At 35.4% G+C, this 27,650-nt stretch overlaps 1 protein-coding gene across 2 annotated transcripts in view; it reads right to left on the bottom strand.

The window, feature by feature from the left end:
• SKAP1 (src kinase associated phosphoprotein 1) overlaps nucleotides 1–27,650 on the bottom strand; it is a 322,299-nt gene that overhangs the window by 157,241 nt on the left and 137,408 nt on the right. The window lies entirely within an intron of this gene.

Genomic DNA, 27,650 nt, shown 5'->3' with positions numbered 1-27,650 from the left:
ACTGTGTATTTAGTAACTGGTATTTAATTTGACAAATATTCAATTCTCTTATAGATTATTTGCAAGTCAGTCTGATTTCTATGAATTCCTGGGAGAGCTTAAGTCAAGAGGTAACACTTAACGGAGACATGCTCTGATTAATTATCTCTAATTGATCTGTCCAACATATGGTGAGTTATGAAAGTCATCAGTGATTTCCTCTTATTTTTAAATAGCAATAACTCTATTTAAAAAGTTATATTTTATAGGTTTATCAAAGTATAACTCTTATCAAAAACATTGAAGCACTAGCTAAGATTGTATCAAAATTGTGACTGATTCCAGGTTGAAAATAAATTTAAATGTTAATACTTGAGGCAGATTGCTAAGGTGTCTTAGCCAACTTTTTATCATAACTGTGTCTACCTAAAGGCAAGCAACAGGAATGCTGGGAAATAGCACAAACAATGATTTTAAGAAAATAAAAAAATGATATATACATACAAAATAAAAGTATATAAACTTGTGCAGCGTATAGCAATATAGCTACTTGTAATATAACGTGAATAGTGTGGCTTCAGGCAATTGAATAGAGAAGTGAAGCTGAACACTGCTATACTAACCAAATGGCAAATGTGACACCTGATAATGTAAAACAGAGGCATCCCCAGGGCGCCATGTAAAATTATTATAAAGCGGTGAAATAACAATATAAAGTTAATTTTATTAAAATTAACAATACTTCCCATCAGCACGAGACAATCTATATTCAAAATTAAAACAGTAGGAACGTTTATCTATTGAAGCATTCTGATAGGCTAAATATTGTTGACTGTTAAAAGAAATAAAGTTTCTAAGCCTCTTATTTTTATTATACATTCATAAATGCTCATCCTTATGAGCATCACCATATTCAAAGGCCTGAAATTAAAAACATGTTTTCTTATGAAATTTGGCATATCTGGCATGTTGCTATAGAAATGTCTCAGCCTACTGTTTGTTTTTTTTTTTTAACAGAAGTTTGATGTCTTAGAAATTAAAAAAAAAACGGATAAATTGGTCAAATTTTGCATGGTACTTTTCAAGTAGTACAATGAAATAGAAATAGGTAAAATTAGTAATTTCATGATATTATCTGAATCTTGATATTTGCTGATTTTTATTACTTTCTATTGTTTGCGGAACTGATCCGCATACACTTACCAGTTATGAGATTTTTATGTTAAGCAAATATATCAATTTTTAGGCATCTTTAGCTTTTAAAAGTGAATTTTTTCTTGACTGTAAAAGGAATACAAGGTCTCTGTAGAAAAGAATTAAAAGGATAAAAGTGCAAAGAAGAGAATAAATATTACTCCTAATGTTATGGTGTAAACTCTAGCCATTATTAACACTTCAGAACACAACCTTTCAGTACTTTTTCTTATGCAGTGATACGCACATGTACTTTTTTAAACTTTCATTTTATTTTTAGTACATGTGCTTTTTAATTCTTAGTATTTAACCAAAAATAAACCTGACTGAACACTACACCATTTTACAAAGTGAATTTTACCTTTTCACCTAAACTAAAGGAATATTTCACAGTGTATACTATGTTTCATCTAGAGATAAGCTACAGTTATATGATAAACTGCTTCTGGTGAAGAACTGAACATTATAGTTTTAAATCTAGGAATTAGTTGGTCAATAGCACCATGGAGTGGGGTGGGGGATATAGTCTATGGATTAAGATAAATTTTGTCATTATGGAACAGAAGAATTAATTTATGAGATCCTGAAATTTCAAGGAACATCCTATAATTTAGATACTTGGAAAATCTGTTTTATATATTTGGAAATCTATGAATTTACTATAATAAAGATCCCTATAAAAGCTAGTTTTATGTCCTTTATCTTAGAAACTGAAAACCTGGATTATATATAAGGTAAAGCAAGGGAGAAGGGAGAAGTTTAGGAATTATTTATAATTAAAGATGATATGCCTTTTAACGCTATTATCAAAGGAAAGAATAGCAAACCATATTATACTATTTGGTATGCTATTACCAAACCATAAAAAACTTATGTAACGTTATTAAATTTAATTTAAGCCAAGAAAATCTAAGCTTATCCCGAACCCATTCCAAACTGTTTAACTCTGGCCACTGAGCAGAGGCTATTACAGCAGGTGTTTATCAGACAACTCACTAGAAATTTCATAAGATCAATGAAGCTGGAAGATAAACAAGAATTTTCCCAGCCTCTTTCATTATTTCTAGATGGCCTCTTTTATGTTTTTAAAGGGAAGAAGGCAAATCTTACACTCCTACACTCTCTGAGCACATGGTCTCCCTTCCCTATTTCATTTCTCTCATATTCTATATCATATCATACCATTTATTGCCCCCTTCCCCTTGGAGGAATGTAAACTCTGTTGGAGAGTGGGGTTTTTACACTGATGAATCCCTAACACCTAGAACGGTACTAACACATAGTAAGTGCCCAATTAGTATCTGTTGGAAAAATTAACGAGTTTTCCCTAACTGGATACTTAGAATTAGCAGAAGTCAATTTAAATCTTCAAAACAAAGCAAGATTCTTTTTAAAACCAAGAAATTTAAAGATATTTCTGCTCTAAAGCTGGATTTCTCTTACTTTGGAAATATATTTTAATAAGTTTTGGCTTCCTTGATATGGATATTTTGATACCAACAATTACTAGAGCCTAGTTCACTGAAAATTATTGAATTCATTTTAAAAAATTTCCGAAGACACCATTCTTTGCCACTGTTGCTGGAAAAATATGATTCCCTCTGTTCTCTTTCTCGTAAAAAATATACTAACCACACAAATCCAGGTAGCTGCCTTATCTACTCTGCCTCATCTATTCTTCTGCTAAGGAAATTCTATACTCTGTATTCTTATTGAACAAGAGGACCATTCTGAAAAATCTGTATACTGGCAATCAAATCATTCTGCAAACAGGAATGCAGACTCCAATGATAAGATGAGTGAGCAGGATGCAAGAACACCTTAAAGATCACCTGCCATACTTGTGTTTGAGGTGCTCAATGGCTGTTTACATCAAGTGCCATCTGGCTCAATAGATATAATAACAATTATTCCATCGAGGTGTGTAGCTCCCTAAATCATATTAATATACAATGATTCCACTAGTCTTATAGGAGTTGATGTCTTTGTATGCTCCCATTTAACCTGGGTAATACGCTAAAACAAGTCTGCCTCATCATTAAGAATTGATTTTTTATTTATGTGAATGTCACTGGCAATCCCATGATATCCCTTTGTAATTCAGTTGAACAGGACTGCATGCTAGTGTTAATCTATTTTTATGGCATATCTTTAAAAATTTGCAACATCTTGCTACATTTGGATATTTATACAGAGATTTGTGTTCCCGCAGAAAGCTGTTGTTAGCTTTGGAGACCCAATTCATACAGCAATAGGGCAAGTATCTAATATACTTCATTAGCTATCTTATATCAGATAAGGGTTTATTTCCTTAAATTATTTAACCTTGGTAGAACTACTCAAATCACATAAATTACAAATATACTAATGAAAATCATTAGTTAGACTATTCAAAAACAAAACCAACAGGAGTAAAATTAAAACATTTCTAAAATCAGCCCTTTGGAAACATGTTATAAAAATAACTTTGTGCATTTACCATGATCAATCATTTCTTAATGTTGTTGCTGGTTACTTATTTAGACACTGACATCAACAACTTTTCTGATGTGCTAATATTTGTAAAAATGTTACACTGCTTTTTCTGGCTAATTCAAATCTGATTTAAAAAGTTATGGTTATAATTATTTATAAATGTGCCCTAATGACTTTTGCTAATTTTAAAAAATTACAATAAAACAATAAACAGTAATAAATAAAAAATAAATATTTAAAAAATACCGGGGAAAAAACACTGTAAAAATTACTTTAGATCTAGTTTTCCTGAGAGTACTTACAGGATCATTAAACAATTACCTCATGGGGAAGTTCTGTCAGAACACTTTTCATATTTAGGTGCATATTACAGACTTGAATCTATTTAGAAAGCAATAGTGAGCTTCTGTTAAAAATCACAGAATTTGGAGTTGGAGGAGGTTATGTTATACATGAGACTCTTGCCCATTTTATACTGTTGTTTTAAAGACAGAAATTGCTCTTATGCTACTGAGAGTTTATCACATACAATTAGTGATAGAGCAACTCATTAGGAAGGTGAACAAGTTTCAAGCCATTCAAAGAATTTAGGCAGTACTTCAAATCTAAAGGACTTGCAAAGTGTCACTGAAAACTATAAACTATTTTAAGATTCTGAGTCTAGAGAAGTCTCTCATACATTTCATGAATTATTTAGACAATTAACAAAAAAGAACACTGAGGTAAAAATCATGATTATAACTTGAAAAGATATGTCCTAAAACTTAATTAAGGGCTCAAACTTAAGAAAAACATTAATAAAAATCTATATTTTAGTTAAAACTAGGAAACTAACGTGGCTTTCAATGTAATCCACTAGTACCTGTCCTTAAACTGTAATTTTTACAAATATGTTTCCTGAGATATGTGCAAATTATATATTGTACATGTCATAAATAACAAATAAGTAACTATGTGCTTTTGTATTCAATACACAAATATATTTAATGCTCAGATATTTTCACTATATAGAGGTCCACAAAGAAGCTTGGGGACATTTCTCTGTGCTCTTCAGAACTAAGTGTGGTGAGCAATTATCAGGAGTAATATACGTGTCAGTTTTTGAGTACACTATTGCTTCTAAACATTATTAAAAAACCACTACACAAAGATGATAAAAGGTGGATTAGTCACCTAAATGCCTATAAATTGAGATGTAAGGTCAGAGATATTCCCTTCACTCACCCTGTTGTCTCACACAGGGTTGGTTGGTCACAATTCATATCCTGGTGCGCACGAGGCACACACCGTGGTTCAGAGTTAATATTGGGGACTTGGTTCACAGGCTCACAAGTCAGATTTTAAGACATAATAATGGTGATGTCTATGATACTATTCTAATGCTTTATTTTGTTAAAATAATTCTTCATTTTAGGAATGAGTCAAGTAAAGAAGGAACATGGAGTCAGTTTGAAATCTACTTCAGAGTTCACCTTAATCGGTGAACAGTGAATGCTCTGACAATGACATTCAGAACAGCATCGCTGCTGGGTGTTCCTATAATTTGCTCTCTATGATCGTCCCTTTAAACAAAAAGCTCTGTACTCAGCATGCAAAGAAGTTAGAAGTGGGGAAAGGAGGGGGAGCCACACATATAAGAAGAGAGAGGGGAAAAAACTGCAGATCAATCATTTATAATTAACAAAAATCCGATTGGTGCTTTAAATAGAGATCAATGTGTTCCAGGCTGCCTGGATTGTGGGGATGTATTCACCTTCTCGTAACTCTCCAAGCAAGCTGTCACACCTACAGAATCACCATTTGTTTTCTTAACAAAGCTTCAGGGGGCGCCAGGCTCTCATTGAAATTTCATTAATCTAATGGAGTAAAGTCCTATAGAAAAAAATCAAATTCTCGTTGGACGAGATGCTACCTGGGAAAGATAACCTCTGTTTGAACTCTCAGACTCGGATCGCTCTGCTATTAGTCTGAGGAAACAGACAGCAACAACGCTGATTACAGCCACCGGCCTCAACAATTTTTTTTTCTAACTAGCAATTTCGAGAGCAAGTGCCACAGTGTCAGCTAAAGAAACACAACTGCGGGTTTTCTGCAGAGCGAAATGGTTCTGAAATGTCACTGAATAGCTCACAAAGGACGCCAGTCTACGACAACAGAGACATAAGCATGTAGGAGAAAGGGCTCACACAACCTCCTTTCAAAGGTATGTTGTTTACATGCATGTACTTTGTGAAACCCACAGCTATTCAGTTCAGGGATTTCACAGAAGTCTAAACTAAAATCTGTTTGGAAAGCAGTAGAGAGATTCTTCCAAGAGTCACAGAAGGCTGGGTGTGGGGAGATTATGATGTGGTATTCACATAAATAGGAACATACATAGTGGATGAGAGTCTTCAAGTTTCCAAGACATCAGTTTTAATTGTTATTTGGTGATCATATTTTGGCAACACCTCCAAGTAATTTGATTCACAAGTGTGTAGATATGGCCCAAATATGTACATGTAACAACATTTGAAAGGCGATTCCTCATGTTAATTCCTCAAAATTCCTTCCAGGAATGTCCCCATGGTTCATCGGATGCTCACATGGCAAGAGTATAGGATGGTAGTCATGTACGAGGTAAAAGGGCCAATATGACTAAAGCTGCATCTATCCCAAACTAAAATCATTCTCCATGCTGCTTATTTTTTTGCCCTATTTAAACATCTATTTTTAAAGTTTAAATGACTAATAGCCCAGAGGCTTTAGTTACCCTGTACAGAGTCCAAAGAGAAACTGAAACAACCTGTAGAAACCCCTCTGCTAGGCTCCTATGTGAACACTATGCTTTTAAAGAAGCAACTGGGCTAAAGGAAGTAGACTTTAGCCAGGCAAGATCACAGTCAAGTTCAGCACTGCTTTCTGACTCCATCAGCTCCGAGGTACGGAGGTGATTGTGCAAACCTTACTTGTGTTAAAGGAGAAAACTAATCTTACTTTAAAGTAAAAAGAAACAATTAATTTGGATGAAAACTACAACTTATGTTTATTTTTTAAAAAACCCAAGGATCTAAAAATTATAGTACATAAGAAAAAAACAATATTTTGAAAAAATAGACATCCTAGGTAACAATTGAGATAACTGAAAAAATTCTGAGTCTATCTTTAAGATAATATTTTTATTTTACAAAAAGTTTATTGCTTTTCACCTAGGTCATATAAAGCCTACTGCAGGTCAGGAAGTATCTTATTTCCAAAGTAGTTCATAGGAGTGAGTCACTTCCTATTATATATTTTCTCCATTACTCTGTTTATGGGTAAATATTTTTCTACTTGGGATAGATTTAATATTTTTTCTTCTGGGTCTAAATTTATCCACAAAGACTTAGCTTGTGCTCATACATAATTCCTTTAATTTCCTGTGTGAGATCCACCTGTAGAATTACACTTCCTGCTCTCTATATCCCATTTAAAGATGACACTGAACGTATATAAATTTTTAATTCTAAGCAACAGAAAAATGGGTAAATAACACATTGATGTGTCTATGTGTATATACTGTTTATATAAACATATGTAATATATGCAAATCGATACTCACAAAAAGTTAGTTTACCTAAGTTAAGATTATTCAAATTGATCCTGGGAACAAAATAATACACCTTTTCTAGGCATTCATCCCTACTATAGAGACGGAGAAAGAAAGATTGTGAGAGGGAGACACACACATTCAGATGAGCCTTCAGGGAATTGTATGAACTTTTGAACCAGAGGCGGAGAGCCAGAGCCCAGCCTGTTCCCACTTTAATAAACATTTTTTTTCTTCAATTAATTAAGGTTTGGAAAGAAAAAAAACCACAGAAGAGAAGTAATTTAGCATGCAACACATACTTTACAGATGGATCCTACCTTCGGATGCTTATTAAATCTATGCATGATTGCGCTGGAGAAAATTAATTGCATTGTTTCTCACTATTCAAAAGGGGGTTGCAAACAGCTCAAAAATAAAAAGGAAAATGAAGCAAGGTTGTTGTTGTTTAAAAAAAATAGTAACAGTATAAAAGGAATACTTTCAAAGTCCTAAAACAATAGCCACAATTGGCCTAAGAGCACAAAAAATTCCTTTAACATTTTTTGCTGTTTCAAAATACTGTGTATGTTGCCAGAATATACATATCTATTTTAAGTTTACACATATCCTGGCCTCACTAAAATTTCCTACTCAGTGGCATTTGAACTATTCAATTAAGTGGTGAGTTTTTGTTCAAATCCTGCTGTGAAGAAAGATTTACATGAGCAGCTGGGAGTCCACACTAGCACACATTCACTGTATCTTGCTTAGTGGGTATTTTCTCCATTCCAGTCTTTTGAAAAAAGTGATAAATTCCTAATTTGGGGGGAGGGGAGAAAATATAAAATATTAATAATATAGGTAATCATTTGCAATTTTATCAGCTTTAATTTTTGGGGGAAAAGAAACTCAGATGCTTCAGAAAATCTGGTCATTTTTGCCTTTCTCAAGTACTGCTAGTGGAAATTGAACTGTAACCTCTCTCTTAGACTGTCCTGAAAATGACCTTCATCAAACTTGAAAGGACTACTCTCTGTCTAAGGAGTTAGAAGAGCCATTAATTTTCCTAACTCATTCATTTACAGATTAAAAAAAAATTCCTTGTGTTACTTCATTGCAGATGCTCCTTTTGATGTGACCCACCTTGTTGTTGACTTGACTAAAAACATTTCACTTAGAACTTCTAAACTTATTTGATTGCATGACCCAAATAGATGGTGGTTTTATTTTATTCTTCCCACTCCAAGTCTATAAATCAGTCTCTCTAATCCCTGGTTAATGTGTATAATTATTTTAAAGTATTTATCATGACACAAATTTGGCTAAGAGTAACAAACTAAGGACATATCATAAATAAATGAATCTGTCCTATGTATAACAGAGTTTGTAAGATATGGGGAAAATATAGATATATTAACATTGGGATTAGTTTATATAGTGCCTTTGACCAGAAGGTCTCAAACAACAATATAAATGACCTCATAAATAATTATAGCTTTTAAATCCCTAGTTAGGAATGGGACAAAACAAGATCCCATGGTGAGACAGGTACAGCAAAACTTCTAAGACAAGCATTCAGCTTTTGTTCCCTTGCTTTACCTCTTAAAGTCAGATCTACCACCCTGTTAGATCATCAACCAACTGAAAGTAGGGTCTCATCATCATGCCAAAACAGATGGTTCAGTTCAGGCACTACTAAAAAGAGAAAAATCTATGGTGCTGTGAGAAACTCCAGTCCAAATGGAGCCAATGCCTTGTGTTGGTAGAATTTTTCTCCATGTAACGCAACAATGTGTCGTACCTATGTTATTGACTGGTAAAGAGAACAGAAAGAATATATCAGCTTGGAGCTCCAGAACATTATGATTACAAAAGACAGTTTAATTGAGGTATTAAAAACAGGGCCAGAGTCAGAAAGGACAGGGAAGCCTGGTGTGCAGTGTTTCATGGAGTCGCAAAGAGTCGGACATGACTTAGCAACTGAACAACAACTTAAGTGAAACCACACTGATAGGTATGAAATGCCTGAATAATATAGGTAGGAGAGAGCCTAAGAAGGGAGATTTCTTAGTTCAAGGCACCCGAAAGATCTCTTCTGTTTGCTGTACTCCAACACTGAGCAACAGGCTGACTACAACCTATACCTGTACATTTGACCTCTCTTTATTACAGATTCTCTCAGCTGCTTCAGTATTTACCTTTTAAGTTTCCCCCGGAATTAACACAATCCTCCCCACCTCAAATAGCAAGCATTGCAAATGAAAGTGCTATATATCATCCCTAGTTGCTGGTCATCTACAGTTCTGGGACTTCCTCTATTAAAGACTCCATCACATTAGGGTACTTTATCGTCTTTCTGCAGAAGTTCCAGAATGAGCACCAACAAGCAATTAGTCAGCAGCTGCTGGCAGAGCAGTTTTTGTAGTACAAGTGACTCTGGCCTTCCTTGGATCATTTCCCATTGAGTATGTGGAAGAGTTCATCAAACTCAAGATATCAAAAGCACAAAATAAGTCTAGGAAAGTAGATGATTAAACTCACTTTCAAGAATCCAAGAGTTCTGAATATGTTTCAGATTTTTAGATACCCACTGTAAAAATGAGAATAGTTAAAAGATAAAAATTTAAAACTCTTAATTGACTTAGTTTTTATTTAATATTTCTTACAAACGTCACAATGAGTACACTATTCTCCTGGAGCAAAGAGCTCACCGATGACTGGGGAATTAGATTCAAGACATTATACTTTGATTTAGCAAATCTCTGTATTCATTTATTATATGGGATCCTGTTTTCCTGAAAGAGTTAAACTCCCTCTATGAGGTAAAGAGCTTAATCACTCTGGGATGAGATATTTTTTCTATTTTCCAATGCAATTACTCTTTGTCTTAAATCTAATTGAATTCACTTTCCTTGTTAGTGGGGGAAGGGAGGTAGGTAAGAGAGATGCTGCATATGTTAGAAGACAAGTAGTGTAAATTGCAGACTTTTTGATATAAAGGATTTTTCAAAGACAAAATATTGTGTGCTGATAAAAAGGTTTAAATATTCAGTGTTGTTGTGGGTGGAGATTTGGGCTATTAGGAACTGGATTTCTTATATGGAGAACATTAGGGACATTGCATAAAGAGCATTCATATTTATAAAGTATCTTGGGATTCTCTGTATGAAGAGCACCATATAAATATGAATATTTTCACCTCATGTGGGCTATCACAGATAGTTGACATCTCAGTAAAAATGTATTTCAGTAGTCAGCAGGATATATACTCTTCTGTGGATTTGATTTTTCTGCCATCTTCTTTTCCCTGAGCTGTAACATGGAAGGAACATGTCGACTGCCTCTTTTCCCTTTTCTAAAGTTCTTGACTCTCATTTGTCTTTGTAGTAACAGTGTATTGCATTTGCCTCTGTACTCATAGGCCATACTATTGAAGGAAGGGAACATTTATCTTGAATCTATCTGGGATAGTGTTTTCCACCCTCAGTATTTCTGGTGTCTAAAGAGAAAAACCTACAGATATCATGGAAGAGAGAGAGAGAAGGTGGCAGTCACTCTGTGGCATGTTAAGAAACACTGTAGAAACAAGAGACTACTATTATCTCAAGGTTCTTTGGAGGTTCTTTAGGATATGACAAATACATATATGTATAGTCATATTTTTTAGGGTTCAATTTGACAAATTCTTATTGAATATCTACCACGTGCTGAAATCTGTGAAAGCAACAGGAGTAATTAACCTGTGAAAGATACAGGAATAATGTGAAAGATACAGGAATAATTAATACACCACTCCTGCCCTGTGGGAGCTCACAACCTTTGGAAAAGCCAGCACATGGTAGTAATATAGTGCAAGGCAAACGGTGGTAACAACTACAATAAAGGCATTGATCAAGCAAAACATAAGACAGGGAGAGGATGAGGTTACCTTGGAGCAATTAGGAAGCCATGCAGAGATGGGCAGAGCCTTGTAGGATCAGTGCATTGTGGGTGGCTGGAGAAGATGAGAAAGGCATTCTAGGTGGAAGACACAGGCTGGTTTTGGGGAATGATGAATAATGAGGTTGGAGTGTAGGGCATGGAATTCAAATATAGGAGGTAAAATGAAAAGTAGAGATAACTTATATATCAGATCATGCTTTCAAATCCTCTTCAAAATAAGCTGAGATTATGAAGCTGCAGTGTAACTAGACAACAGTTCTTAATGATGAGTGTTCTTAGCCCATTATCCCCTTGTATACTCAAGAGGTTCTGGCTTCACTGGTTTGGTTCCCTCCTAGGCCTGCTCTCAACCATGGAGGGCTCTGCCATTCTCAGACAAGTGTCTTGGCCTTTTGTGAAGCAGTGTTGGGAAGAGTAAGAATGAGACAAGAGTTTGAAAGGGCAAAGGCCACTTGGATAGATAGTAGAGTACAGATAGCCAAAAAGCACTTTCCATTCTGCACTGCTGAGAATCAAGAGGAACACGGCTGGAGAGTAGGTCTGAAAGAGTTCAAGGGCAAGAGAGCAAGAGGCTTCAGGGAGCTGTGGAGATTCTGAGAGGGGTCAGTGACCTTGTAAAATATATTGCATGTATATGTGAGGACTGAAATGTTTACTCTTATTGTGCTTCTATGAATGTGATACCTCTTCAGGACTGGGTCTGGTGTCAACAGGGATGATGGTAAGCAAAGATTCAGGACAGCTCAGTATGAGAACATACGTGATTTTCTGGAGACTGGAAGCTGTGCCTCACATTATACCGGAAAGAGCTATGATGGCTGGAAGTGGACCAGGAGCTCTTTACCATTTCATTCTTCCATGAATTCTCCATTTAATGTTTAATGTTTGTTGAATAGATTGAGATGGTTCTTATTGTATATTAATTAATTCTTTTCTTGACTCTGTCATGCTTTAGTGGCTGCCCTAAACTTCCACTCTCCGTTTCCATAAGCCCAGGGCCAATCCCTACTCCATGCTCTTTACTCTCAGCAGATGGCCTTGCCCTCCCCAATTTCCAAGTAAAAATATCTCTGTATCATTACCTGCCTCTATCTTTTCACTCCTTTCTCTGAAAAGTAAGTGCCTTACCTTTTAGTTTAAGACTGATTCTTGAATAGTATTATACAACCTACCTCCACCTTTCCCAGAACTTGATTCTATTTATTATCCTTTCTTTTTCAACTGTTCTTTCTTCTTTTCAGGAAAATTAGCTCAGATCTACCCTCTCCTAAAACAAAAGCAAAAGAACCAAGAAAAGTTCCTCTTCACCTCTTCCTCACTACTACTTATCCCTTCCCTTATTTTCAGCAACCAACTTTTTAAAAGTGCCATATACCCACAGTCTCTAGTTTCTCAGTTCTCATTCGCTCCTGAATCCCTAAAATCAGCCTTCTACTTTTAGTAATCTACTGAAACTGCTCCTCAAAGAATTAGCAAATAACTTATTTTTGTTTCCACCATCCTTGTCCCTCCCTAAAAATGTACCACCCATATCTAAAAATACACAAACATGGAGGGAGATTGTCAGTTACTCACCTTTATATCCCCTCAACATGTAGCATTATGCCTTGTATATGGTAGAAACTCCATGAGTATTTAAATTGAATCTGGATTTCTTCAACCCGTCTCATTGTCCCCACGATTCCTGATATTCTCTGACCATGTCAGGAAACTAGGAATGGTTTCAGATGCTACAGCTAGTATCAGGGCATGCAGCTTTCTCTAATGGTTTAGAGAATTACAAAACATCTCATTCTCAATTGTCAACAACAAAATTATTTCAAAATTCTCGTATGTCAGAAAGTATAATAAAAGTTGTGTTATCTTGATTTTGTTGCCAAAATATACAAAACAAAAATATACATGAAATGTATATCATGATGATTGATGGTAGTGATCAAGAACTCAAAAATGAAGAATTTGAAACACAGAGACTTGCCAGACTTATCAAGTGGCTTTCTGTTGATCCACACATAAACCATGTTGTAAGATCTTGTAAGGTATTATGCAATAAGCCCTATTTTCCCAGAAAGCTCTACAATGGCTGAGACACAATACATACTAAAATATAATCAGAAATAAGTCAGTCACTACTAATATATTGATTGACACCTTCAGTAAATAGACTTCTTTTGTGCAGAGGGTACAAAAACAAATATTCGAATCCAAACATGTAAGGTTAATCAATGGGACGTGGGAACACTTTTTACTTCTATATTTCCCTTGAGTGTCTCATATGGAATTTCACTAACAGGAAGTTCTCCCATCTCTCACAAACTCCTCCATACACTGAGAAACCTTTAGGAACAGTGATAAACAGCTCAAGAGTCACACAGATTCTTGGACACATGTATATACTGAGGTTACCGGCCACTTCTCTGTCCTACGTTGCTGCCCAGCTAATTGCATGCAACATGAAATGCCTAAGAAAGCCAGCAGAATCGGCTTGTTACAGTTGTTTACTTGAAGCATTCCTTTAGAATAGGCCTACCCACCAAGAATGTAAAGAATCTATGGGTCCTGCACAACGTTCTAATGCCTCAGTTGAAATCCATTCTCTTTGTCACTGTTTGGTTCAACAGTTCAGGTAAACAAACATTCTGGGAGCCTCATCCTACAACAGGCACTGTGCTAGACCTCCAGGGAGCCAGAATCCAGTGCAGGATAGAGATTTGTAAACACAGAATTCCAGGACAATGATGGCAGTGATTTGATACTTTTCTTAAAAGGTGAACTGTATTAGGGACAATTCTGTATTTTAAGGTAAGAGTCAACGTTTATCTTAAAATATGGAAATGCCCAAATTTAAAATCTAAAATTTAAGGTTTTAAGGAGCATTTAAATGTTAATAGAATAAATTAATGAGAGCAAACTAAAAGAAAAACATTGACAAGTCTACTCACTGAACAGATTCTTCTCAAAATAAAGTTCCTTAAAGGCAGTAAACATTTTTATACAACAGTAGTAGGGGCAAGGAAATATGAGAGACTCACTCCAACTAGCACCTGTGAATACATCTTTTGGTTACACCAAAAAGTTACCAGATAGGGGGACGTCCAGTACCACTGTCCTGTGACACTGTAGAGAAGGGGATCTCCTTATTACAAAACTGTTTTCTCTTTTTAAGGCTCTCTTGCCCTAGATATATTCCTAGATAACATTATATTTTATCTCAACCCTTTCAAATAATCTGTAAACAGTCTTTACATTAATGCCTGGGTAATCTGTCAAATAATACTCTGGAGTGTTAGAAATATAAATAGATGAGAATTTTACTCTCAAAGAGCACTTTATTCATCTGGTTTCACTACAGCTCTATGACAAAAGTTGTTGAGTGAGTATACCAAGACCTTACTGAACACTCAAACAAATGAGGCAGACTACTTTCGTTCATGTGCCTCCAATTTTGTAAGGAAATGGCAACCCACTCCAGTGTTCTTGCCTGGAGAATCCCAGGGATGGGGAAGCCTGGTGGGCTTCCGTCTATGGGGTCACACAGAGTCGGACACGACTGAAGTGACTTAGCAGCAGCAGCAGCAGAACTATCTTATTTAGGAAATCTCTATATGTGATAAAATCTTTGTGACAAAACGTCTATAAAAGACAGAGGCTTGGGATTTCCCTGGTGGTCCAGGGGTTAACAATCCCTTTTCCAATGCAGGGGACATGGGTTCAATCCCTGGTTGGGGAACTAAGATCCCACATGCCATGGAATAACTAAGCCTGAGCACCACAATAAAGAAGGCCATGCGCCACAACTAGAAAGCCCATGTGTTGCAACTAATGAACCCATGCACTCTAGAGCCTGTGCTCCACAACAAGAGGAGCCTGCGAGCCACAACTAGAGAAAGCCTATGTGCCACACCAAAGACATGGTGCAGCCAAAATTCTAAAATATAAAAATAAAGTACACAATAAAAAAGACATAGACTTGGGGAAAACCTTCAAAAATTTAACTCCAATGACCATTTCTAAGAATGAAATACAATTCTCTGAATTTGTCATACCTAGGACATGTACAGAGCTATTAGACAATAAGGAGATATTTTCTTGCTATATATAAAATAAATTGTCAATATTTGGGGAGCCGTATGGCATACAGCTCAGTAGACTATTCAGGAGTCTGAATGCTAAGGTTGTAACTGAGGATGCAGAAACATCATTATACATGAGATTTTATATTTTGCTTTTATCACATTACTTAACCAACACTAAGGAAACAGAAGTAAACTCTGGAATGGTTCTGAGCTTTAAAGCTAAAAGAAAAAAATAAAAGAGTTTTAAATTCACAATCAGGAGAATGGCATTGAAACATGTATATTATCATATGTGAAACGAATCGCTAGCTCAGGGTCGATGCATGTTACAGGATTCTCGGGGCTGGTATGTGGGGATGACCCAGAGGGAGGATAAGGGGAGGAGGGAGGTGGGTTTGGGAGGGGGAACTCAGGTACACCCGGGGCGGATTCATGTCAATGTATGACAAAACCAACCAATATAATATTGTAAAATAAAAATTTTCCCCCAACCAAAAAAAAAAAAAACCAAAATTCACAATCAGGTACAATACTTGATTTTAAAGGAAGAGATTATTTGCTTTATCTATCATAATACCAAAGTATCATACAATTAAAGAAGTTATGAGTTAAGCATATGGATCCCTGTGTGTGCTCATTCACTCAGTCATGTTCGATTCTTTGTATCTCCATGCACTGGAGCTCGCCAAGCTCCTCTGCCAATGGAATTTTCCAGGCAAGAATACTGGAGTGGGGTGCCATTTCCTACTTTAGGAGATCTTCCCAACCCAGGGTATGAACCTGTGTCTACCTGTATCTCCTGAATTGGCAGGTGGATTCTTAGCACTACCTGGAAAGCCCTATGGATCCCTACAAAGTACTTATTTTAGATAATAATGACATTTGTAAAAATTTTGATATATGTGTCTTTTGGAAAAACAAACTCTTAAATATAGATAAGGAAAAGAGGTCTCTACCCTGTTCAGTTTCTAGTACTCTCAAATAAGAGAGAGAAAGATACTTTGGAAAGGATTCTTTTGAACACTACAATTATAGCTAGGAGAATAGAAAACAATCTGCATAAGTAAAGAAAAAAATGCCTGGGGAAAGGATGGGAGGTTCTTACCTTCAGCTGCAGAAAATGATACAGAAGTTGTAGGAAGTGGTGTAGAAGACAGAGACAAGTTCACTGTCATTTCTAAAAAGTAGAGCAAGTGGGCTTCCACAGAATCATAAGGGACTCAGGCTGGACATTAGGACTACAGTCCTGATAGGAACAGCAATGAACATAAAATGACTTGTTAAAGAAGATAATGAAATCTGTTTCTCAAAATAGCAATTAGACAAAGATAATTCTTTACCCTTCTGAGATACAGTCTTTTTCAAAGAAAAGGGAGAGATAAGCTTATTTTCCAAGGTAGCTTTCAATTCTTTAATTACATAGTGGTGAATCCAAAATGATCATCCTACTTTTGAAGTTAGAAAGTTATGGAATTTAATGTAATTTAAGAGATCATCTAGCTCAGTTCCTTTTCTATACATGGAGAGGCAGCACAGTGTAGTACAGAGGTTGCCACACTAGGTAGGATCCAAGAGCCAAATCCCACCTACCCTGTTTTTGTAGGGCCTGATAGCTTAGAATTTTTTTAAAAAGCATTTCTAAATGGTAGGGGGAAGATCAAAATAATATTTCGTGACATATGAAAGTTATAAGGAATTCAAATTTTAGTATCTAAAAAAGGTTTTCATATATAGCCACACTGTTTATTTGCATATTATTATAGGTGCTTTTGCACTACTACTGGCACAGCCGTCACTCTAGAGACTGTATGGTCTGAAAATCCTAAGACACTAACTACCTGGCCCTTTATAGATGCCTGGTACGGTGGATGAAGCACATAAGGTCTAAAGCTAGACTACTCAGGTGTGATACTGGAAAAGAGAGTGTGCCTCAGTTTTCTGAGCTGTAAACTGGGGCCAACAATGGTATTTACCTAATAGAATTGTTGTGAGAATTAAGTGAAAGTGCTTAGACATTAATGACTGGTATACAGTAAAAATTCAGTAAATATTAGATATCTTTATTATTACATATAAAGAAATCCTGGCCCACAGAGATAAAGTGACCCCAAGGTCACAGAATTTGCTAGAGGCAGACTGGAAGTATTTTCTGATTCCCCTTGCCTACATGATGTTGTCTTTTAAATTTTTCTATATTGCCAGACCAAGAAAAACATTTTCTGTGATTTTTTTTTTAAAACTACCTCAAAGCCACTTTAAATGGGAACTTCAGTTTCATCAGACCAGTTACCTATCAATCCTGTTACCTAAAGTGACCTAAAGGTAACTTGTGGAACATTTGAGCTTTAGTTTTCTACCTCAGACCTCTAGAAATTAAGATTTTTCTTTATGCTTTTTAAAAAGGACAATAGAAGTCCCTTACAGCTTAAAATTAGTAAGTCTGTTCTTTTTAAAATATTTGCTGCAAAAACTTCAGAAGTAAATCACTGATCTGGACCTCAGAATTTGAAGGATAGCAAATTAGTCCATGAGCATTTCCGGTATAACACAGTTCATTTTCTCTTGTCACTTTTCCTCCTTATCAATTCTTGTATATAACTAGCACCACTCCAGGTTTTCCTTTTTCTGTGAAACCTCTGAAACTTAGTAGAATGTTTGTTTATAGCCCTGGATAACCACCTTTTCCAAGGCTTTGTTCATAAGAGGCCTTTCTTCATTAAATCCACTCCCAAATGGTCACTCCATTAATGCCATGCTTCCTTGTCAGTGGTATACAATTTTAAACAATTATACATTTGTCATTGCTGTCTAATTGTTCTCTAGTTTTTCTCTAAGTAATACATCCTATCTTGCAAAACTGGAATTGTTTAAGACCATGCCACATTTAAAAAAAATATTACTCCACAATACTTAGTTGAAGTTATTTACATAGTAAGTATTCAACCAGTGCTTCTTGTATGAATACATGAATATCCATAAGTATATCCTATGAACAGAATTTTAGCTTTAGTAATGAATAAATAACACCTTTAAACTACCACCAAGATTGTGAAAATGATAATTTGTTAGCACATAGATTTAAAGATAAATCAGCAAAACTAAAACAAATTAGAAGTATAAAAGTACCTAATTAAAGTGGAGACTACAACTCACAATAGAGAAATTAACTCTAGATCCTTAATGTTTACTTCTTTCAGATATATTAGCTCTACGACACTGGAAAATGTTATATCTGATGTAGATACAGTGGGCATTGGTAAAAACTAATCTAAGTGTTTTTTTAATATTGAGATTCCATACAAGAATAATTTTCATCTGTATGTATAACATACCTATAGCAACATTACTTAATATATGAGTATGTGAAGTATATTTTATTACAATAGTAGACAAGCAAACTGAATGTGTCCCAGGAAGGGGTCTTTTCCATTAACTATTATAAAGGCTTTCATTTCAAACTTTCATTAACATCTGACAAGCAAGCTGAAAAAGCTTTGCTTAGAGCTTAGGTTAGGGGCAAAATGCACTTTGGTAAAACTACTCCAAGATTACACTGACTGGCTATGCGAGAATATACTAATTTGTTTTGTTTTGTTTTGTTTGGAGTGTGGAGAAAAGAGAGAGAAAGGGAGAGAAGAGTCATGGACCCTACTTTGTGGTTGCCATGGAGGCAAGGTCAGCCTTCCACACTTGGATCTACCAGCAGAGTTCAGACAGGTCAACGTGTGACCGGCTCAGGCCCTGGGGTTAAAAGTTCAAGCAGCGATGGAAAAACCAATATGTCCACGCAGAGTATGCTGTACAATTTATTTCAATTTACATCAAGCCATGCATATAAAATTTAGATAAATTCCATTCAAATCTGATGTTGCCTGACACACAATGTATGCAAACAGATGTCTGTGGGGCTTTTTCTATGCTTTAGAAAACAACATTAAATTTAAAAATATGTCTCTGGGATTTCTTTATTGAATTACAAAATGAACATAATTTTAACTTAAATGTTTTCATTCTTTCTTCCAATTTTTTTTGTGGAGGTCTTAATAATTTCTCAGTTCTCAATCTACTCGATGTCATATTAAAGAGGATAATGTATATTTACAACTACTGCTTCAGTATTATTATAGTTATAGATTCTATTTATATCCCTACCACTTTCCACAAATATTTCGTGATTGATATTTCTGATTTATCTCTGGCTTCTACTCTCATCTTCTTTCCTTTCTACTCGGAACAGAGCAAGGATCCTGGCGGCTGCTGGGTCGTCTTCCAGCCACAAGGTGGCTCCCCGTTCCCCTTCTCACAAGCCAAAAGGGTGTACATCTTTGCTGAGTGCTGCAGGCCGACTAGGATTCAAAGGCTAATTATGACATATAAATACCATTATTTTTTATCATGAATTGAATGGGTCACAACACAGACTCTGGAACAAGATGATAAAACGCAAAATTGTATCTTTAGATACAATTCCGAAAGAGAAGACAAGACCATTGTGTCCTGCCTAATTTCTCTTCACCCATCCTTTCAAGGGTACAACTGACTAACCTTTAGGGAGAAATAAGAAAAATAATAAAACACCCTCAAGGAATCTAATTTTGTTGCCAAAGAATAGACTCACAGACTAGACGGTGCCACTTTTAAGAATAGCATATAACTTATTCTCACTCAAACTGGACCTGCATTTGGAGTAGGAAAGGCATTTAGATCTTCTCGTTCCAATAACTGTCCCACAAGGAAGTTTTCATGGGGACTTTGAAGCACTTTCTTAGATGTCCCACACCATGTCACAGATGAAGAACAGTGATCTCTAATACTGCAGAGCTTTAAAAGGTATAGAAATAGTACATATTTACTTCTTGCTGCTTAGGAAGCAAGATCCATATTTCATAAATATGATTTTTACAGAATACATCATAATTTTCTACAGACGAAATAAGCAGAGAGAGAAATAATTTGTTCTATTACATGGAAGGTTTTTTTAAAAATCTGAGTCCTAATTTCTCAAATTTTCCATTTTCTTTTCTGAGGAAAAGCTATTTGAACAAGTTTCATTTTCCTCATCTATAAAATCTATAAAATGGAGATAAAAATAGGACCTATTTCTCATGGAATTTTTGTCAGGATTAAATGAGCTAATATATGGAAAGCATTTAAAGAGAGTCCTTGGTACATAATAAAAGCCATATAAATGTTTGCTGTTATTATTATTATTTATTTGAGCCTAGTACCTCCTTGTTTGCAACTATCTTGTGACACAAATATTTGTGAAAAATGAACTTTCATGGATTTTGTAAAGACACGAAGAGTATAATTTTCTAGATACTTGAATGCTCTCTGATCATGGATAACTTATGATGTCTAAGTTTTTTCTTCCTCAAGAACTTAAAAAAAATAAGTGTTTCTGTCCACTTCATGATATTGCTTTCAACATGACATAAAAAAATAAACTACTGGTTTCTAACTCTCAAGCTTGTTTTAGATAAACTTTAGCAATTGCATCATTTTACTAATGCAAACAACTATAAGTGATGGTTCTAATAACTTGGTTACAATATTCATATTGTACAAATTTTCATTTTCTTTTTTATCTATATTAAAAAAGCTTCAATATTCTACTCATGCTAGAATATAACTTTGTTAAGCTTCTTGTTAAACTTAGAACATATGAGTCCCCTGCTTCTAAAGTAAATAAACATTTTGAATTCCCTTGTAAGCACTGCCTTGACAACTCTCAAACAAATTTTCTAAGGGTATAAATGATATTCTTAAGGTGACCCACAGTAATTCAACCAACCATGAGCAAAAGTTTATGTGGACATAAAATCCTGCATTCACATAAATCCTTGTTTGTATAAGGAAGGATCTGTATAGATAGATGTAAATAAATATGTATGTATCTGTATGTATGTATATACATAAATATATATGTATATATACATATAGGTCCACATGTATGCCATCCACATATATTCCAAATAGATGGAAATACATATTTAGAGACCAAGTGTGATAAGCAAATCAATTTTCAATAGCCAAGGGAATGAGTATGACATTTTTTAATACCTGCTATATTGTCAAGCAACCCTTTATTCTTTATTATCTCTGTCAGCTACTACTGGGTGCCTAGTAGACAAATGCTAGTCCTAGTCCTGGTCATTTATTTCTATTTGGAATTATTTCAAGCCTAACTCTTTAGAACTGCTTGAAAATGCTGTTCTGGTGTGTTGGCCTTGCACCCTCAAGTGAGAACTGGAATTAGGGGAGGTAGAGAGGAATCTGTTTCCAGAGACAATTTGGCACAATTTTTTTGAAGAAAGCCTGCCTTGGCTTTGACCACATTTGCACAAATACGACTTTGAAAGACCCCTTTTCCATTCAGAGCAATATGCATGTGTTACCATAAGCAGTGTCTTTTGTTGCCAGAAGCAGTTTTTGCTGCATGCATCAACTTTCCCCACATTCTTAGCAACTCTTTCTTTTATGCCAGTTTCAGAAATCAGTTAACAGAACCCCCTAAAGAACAGATGTACTGAAGAAATGCGTCAATTTGTTACTTGTTACAGTTTGGGGGTGTCTGTCCTATGGGTTTTCTAGCCAAGGGCTTATAGGTTTCCCAAGAGAAATTTACTTTCATGAGAGAAGAAAACTGAGGCAAATCACTGCTGTTAGACCCTGAAGTCAGAGACACTAGTTTGTTGTCCTTCTGTACATGTGAAGAAAAAGCCCACAGTTACAGAAACAGTCGTGTTTCAATCCATCTCTCATTCTTTCTCAGTGTGAAAAATTACAAATGCAACTAAATTTTTCTCTGTCAATAGAATGTGTATGATTACAGCTGTTCATATTTTCATTCTAATGAAGGGCTGCACATTTAATTGTAAGATTTATTAGGTACTGTACATTGCTGTGTATATGCAAAACAGTTAATCGACATCTAAAATGCTGGTTGTTTATTCTGACATTAATGATCATATTTCTTAATTTGAAACAAAAAGCATTTGGGTAAAATATATTTTTCCCCTCCAAATAAGAAATTAATAAATTCAATGTAAGAAATAAAAAGGGCTGGAGAAAAAATTTACTGATTTATGTATGTGAGGCTCGGGAAAAAAATAAAGATGCTTAAAAAAAGTCCATAATCCCCCATTCTGCTGGAAACAAGAGAGTTGATTGCCAGCTTTGTTTGATTTCACAGAAATCTCATACGAGGCTGGGTTCATAAACAGGTGAAATGATGGAGTTTATTGCAACGCACATCAACACTGAAACTAAATAACTGTGTTGCCATCTCAGTCCCGCTGAAAGACGGATGGTAAACTTGACCTGCCGCTGGTACTATCCGATTGCCATTTTTTATTCCCCCTTCGCCGCCCCCCCAGGCTGAGCCACGTTGAGTAAATGCATGTGCACGGTCAGGTCAGGCCCCGGGATCGGGTGAAACTCGGTTCACATTTGCATACAGGCGGAGCCTCACAATGAAAGCCCATCTGTTCCCGTCTCGGAGTACAAATCGAATGTCACCCAACTCACTGCAAACGACAGCGGCATGGCCATTAGATGGAGGAACACTCAGCTCAGGTTACGGATATGGAACTGCTGATTTGGGTTTAAATACCTGATAACTGAAGACTTTTCATTATATGTGAACAAAGAATGAACTTTGAACTGCTCAGGAGACACCCTCTCTCTACATTAGGCACCCCTCCCTAGTTGTACCCATTATTATTAATACTTAACTGCTATATTTTACACTCTATTTTTGTACAAAAATTAGCCAGGCTGAATGTCATAATGTCTTAAATAATTGCTTTTTTATTTTTGGAAGTGGGAAGGGTAAGGGGTGGAGCAGAAAAGGATGTTGTAACTAGAAAATGAACTCTGAACTCTGTATGCCCTCAAAGGTCATTAGTATCACGGCAGTGTTGTTCCTTGAACTTCTAAATTTTACTAGGGTGGAAATTTTAGTTGCTAGAGTTAAACCAACGTGTGAACTGTCCCAACCCTTTATTCCTCCCTCCCAAATCCATTCAGTCAAGTGAGGCGCCTATCTCCTAGAATGTTCTCCATTCACGGGCCTGTTTATTCCAAAACAATTTATCCCCAAACAGTTTATCAATCATGATCTGTCAGAGATTATTTTTCTGTTAAAACTTGGCAAGTATCTTAGAGTTTACAGACCAAAATCACATACATTCGGACACAAAAAAGAAAAAGCTGTTCAAGAAGACACCAGGATAATTAGCCCATCCAAGGATGGAACATGATAAACACAAGGAAATTCATTAGCAAAAATATAGGTAAGGCTTTCATCAGATACCTTCTTGTCCTGTTTTATGGTAACAGTCATGTACTAGGAAAATCTAAGGAGGACACAAGCATCTGGGGTTTGGTTACTTGTGTTTATATTTGAAATATTTCTGTATTTTTTACATAAATCACATTTAACATTTCAGTCATTAGCCCAGTTTGTTGGAGCCCTGGTGTATGTGTGGTTGAGATAGCTCCAGTACAGAGGAGAGAAAACAGATTGGCAAGTTCTTCTTTATTCCAGTTATGCTTCTTGGTTTCCAGTCACTAATAGTGTCACTTTGTAAACTTCAAATGTAATACCTGATTGGATGGAAAAAATATTTTAAAAGTATCTGCAAGAACTTTACTTGCCTTAAGCAATTATATGCTTTTTTCTGGCATACATGTCTCTTTATTAAAACACTAAAACAATCTTAAAGAATTTAATGTATTGGGATTATACATGGAATCCAGAATGTTTAAACGGCACTAGATTTTAAAGGCCATGTCTCTTCAGCCAGGGTTTCTTTACCACTATGTGAAACTATGTTCTTATTGTTAGTCCTTTAAAAATAATACCAGGGTTAAGAAAAGATTTGAGAGCTTTTTCTTTTTTCATCTCATGCAAGAGCTTACGGTCAACCTTAATGAAAGTTCTACATTCATTAAAAGGGAGAATAGACTCTTTGTTTCAGAAGAATAACCAAGACAAGGGTGAATTTTGGTTCCACTTTGTCAAGTTTAAGGGGAAACTGAATTCAGGAAGAGAGAGAAGAGTCAAGAGAGAGAGAAGGAGGGCCCCAAACAACTTTCTCAACTGTCTCCTCATTGCCTCCAATTTTAAAATATTTTATTGTTTTCTTGCAAACAAGTCAGGAATTTGCATTAGGGAACATGTGGCCGTATGATCTCTTGGAGATGGGCTGTCTATTTGCATTCCATGTAGCTGGATGTCCTGTGTATGATCAGCAACAAACCAGAAGAGACCAACAAGCAAGAAATATAATATTAGAGATATTCTTTCTGTCCATGTCAGGAGAAAATGCCCTATTAAGGAGGTGTAATGGCTTTAATTCTATATCCCTGAAGGGACACGATTGAGAATGCTTCTGCTTATTTCAAAATGACAAAATAACTTGTGTAGAGAAATATTAGTTGTTTGGTTTCTTGTTATGCACTATTGGTAGGGATGTGTGAACAGGAACCGAACCTTGAACTTAATTTCCCCTTTGAACTCATGACCTTTGACAAGATTTCCCCATGCGTTCCCCTTCAGACAATTTCATCACAATTACAGTCCCTTCCACTTGAGTTAAAGATATATAATCATTGATTTGACCTAATTACCTGATACATCCCTTTCTTTGCAAGGTGAAAGCTCAATGTGTGAACAGAAGCTGACCCGTGAAGTTCTGATAACCAATTTTTATTCTAATTATCATAAAACACTTTCAGTCTTACTCTATTTTTCTCAAGTTTTCTTTTGGTCCCTTCCCTGAACCCACTATTCCTTCAAATTCAACAATGCCCCATAAGTTTCAAGCTGCTTGGCAACAGACCTTCTAATGCATTATGCACTACATGTTCAAAGTGTCATTTTTAAACAAAAAACTAAAGACTAACTCTGCATTAGAAGGTCGCCACTAATTCCCGTCCTTCATGAAAAAAGTCTTCTGAGGAGATGAAAGAATGAAAACTAGAAAGTTCCCATAAGATTCTGAGATTATCTCAATTCTTAGTATCAATCTTAGAATCAGAATCAATGACTCTGATTCTCTCCTAATAATTACAAACTTCAGGTTATAAAGTGGACACAGGAAATATCAACGGAGTTAGTATAATCAATTTAAACTATGGGGGATTATCTTTTTTTAAAAGGAAACTGTATGTGTATGTGGGGGGAGATGTCCACTTAGTTTAGTACAATAAATCCCACACAAAGACTTTAATAAGAAAGTTTAAATCATAGAATACACTAAAATGTTAAATATGCGATTTAAAAGCAAAACTAGAGTTAATAGGAACTATACAAATTGACTTTAAAATGAATTTGTATTTCTCTCTACTTCAACTTATATTTCTAAAAGGAGTAAACTGAAACCACAAAGTTTTCATTATCTTGTTTTAAAACAACTGAAAAATAAAGATGAATTGAAAAAAGTTAAAACAACAAAGAAGAAACTGTTTTATCTCTTCATGTCATGGTTTATATTCAAGGCATCATGTTTTCTCAAAATGAAATGACAGTCAATTTTCCTTTATGTCATGTTTGCATCATATCACTCCAAACGTTTGTTAATAGGCATTACAGGTGAAAGAGGGCAAAAGATCTGCAAAGAATACACCTCTGGGGTTGAATTACCTGTTCTTTTTGCTGGAGCTTCTTGAGTCCTCTCTTCCAAAAGTTAAACAACTCTAAAAGAAAAAGTAATCCTTCATCTCATCACCATGATGGACCAGCATCTGAGTTTTAGCCTCAGCAATTAGTTTTAATTATACTTTGAAACCAACGGCCTAAGCAAGCAGGAAAGGAAAAAAAATATGTAGGCAAACTTTCTAAGTAGAAAATTATCAAGGTGTGCAGTGAGGCAAATCTTTAAAATATTAACTTTTTATGATATCAAGTGTAATTAGAATTGGACAGACATTACAAATTAGGCTGGAAGATTCCCAAAATGCTGGACCATTAAATAGAGTTTCTCAAGGGTATAGCTCAAATCTACTTCTCTATAAGAGTACAAAAATTATAAAGAACTTGAGGAATATTTTAAAAATGCCTGATTTCCATATCTACTTCTGCCCAACAGCATGAGGTATAACCAAAGAAGTACCAAAGAGTGCCACGGAGTTTCCTTGATAAAAACTATATCTAGCCAGATGTCTGGGATTCATGTTAAAGTCACATCATTTATTTGTAAAAGCATTGCTTCTAATTTTTGTTTGCCTATCACCAGGACCTTTATCAATATACAATAATGTTGGCATATTAGGAACTCCAGGAAATACAGAAATAGTGTACTGATGCTGTTACAGAAATAATGAATCTGGCTTTATTCTAAATCCCTAGATAGCATTATTTTGAACCCCTTCATTGTCAAAATGGATGGATAGCAAAATATAACTAAAAGAAACTGTGCTCACTTGCAGGTCAGAATTCTAGGCTTGAGGGGTAAATTAAAAAGCTGCACATATAGTAATTTTAGTAATGACACAAACAGGGATAGAAAGGGAAAGAAATACTGGAGTAGAATGTTCAGAAAAAAGGACAAATGTTATATCCTTGGGATGGGGAGGCGGTGCTGTGAAATGACTCTACAGTTGAGATTCTTAATGTGGTATATGGGAACATTCTGAAATGATATGCAAATACGCATGTGTGCTTGCCTGTGCGTGCTCATTTTTATAGCAAGAAGAACCACTGCTACACAGTGATAAGAAAATGAATAAAAGCCCACAAAAAATGATTATTACATTTCCAAAGAAAAGACGTTGCAAGTCAACAACAGCCACCATCATCTCTCACTCAAAACAGTGATTCTTAAATTTTTGAAATTGATTTTCCCAATTGTATATTTTTTGTTAGACACAAAATATATTTATATTAATTTACAATTTATATACAGGTAATATCACGAATCTGTTAATATTAGAAAATCTTAGTTTTATACACACACAAATGTACACAGTGACACACATACACACCCACCCATATATTCTAATATTTTTTCCTATCTTCTGTGGAGCATCTAGTACACTTCATCTGGTCTCTCCCTTCTTCCACTCCTATGGTCCTTATAATTAATTCTACAAAGAGTAATTAGAAAAATCTTTTAGAACTAACAATTATATCATGCCAGTCTCTGGTTGGAACTCACTAGTTCTTTACTATAGCTTAAAAGGCTATCCAGAATATAGTTCTTTCTGTGTCTTCAACCTCATTCCCCAACTCTGCCTCACTCATTTAGCTCTAGCCATACAGATTTCCAATCCCAAAGAATGTTCAAAATACTGCGCAATTGCACTCATTTCACATGCTAGCAAAGTAATGCTCAAAATTCTCCAAGCCAGGCTTCAACAGTACTTGAATCGTGAACTTTCAGATATTCAAACTGGATTCAGAAAAGGCAGAGGAACCAGAGATCAAA

This window comes from Moschus berezovskii, chromosome 20 (assembly GCF_049115385.1).
Source record: "Moschus berezovskii isolate FMDL1 chromosome 20, NW_MosBer_1.0, whole genome shotgun sequence".
Lineage (NCBI taxonomy): Eukaryota > Metazoa > Chordata > Mammalia > Artiodactyla > Moschidae > Moschus > Moschus berezovskii.
Note: the sequence above shows the minus strand (reverse complement) of the source record. Positions and strands in the feature narration are given on the sequence as shown.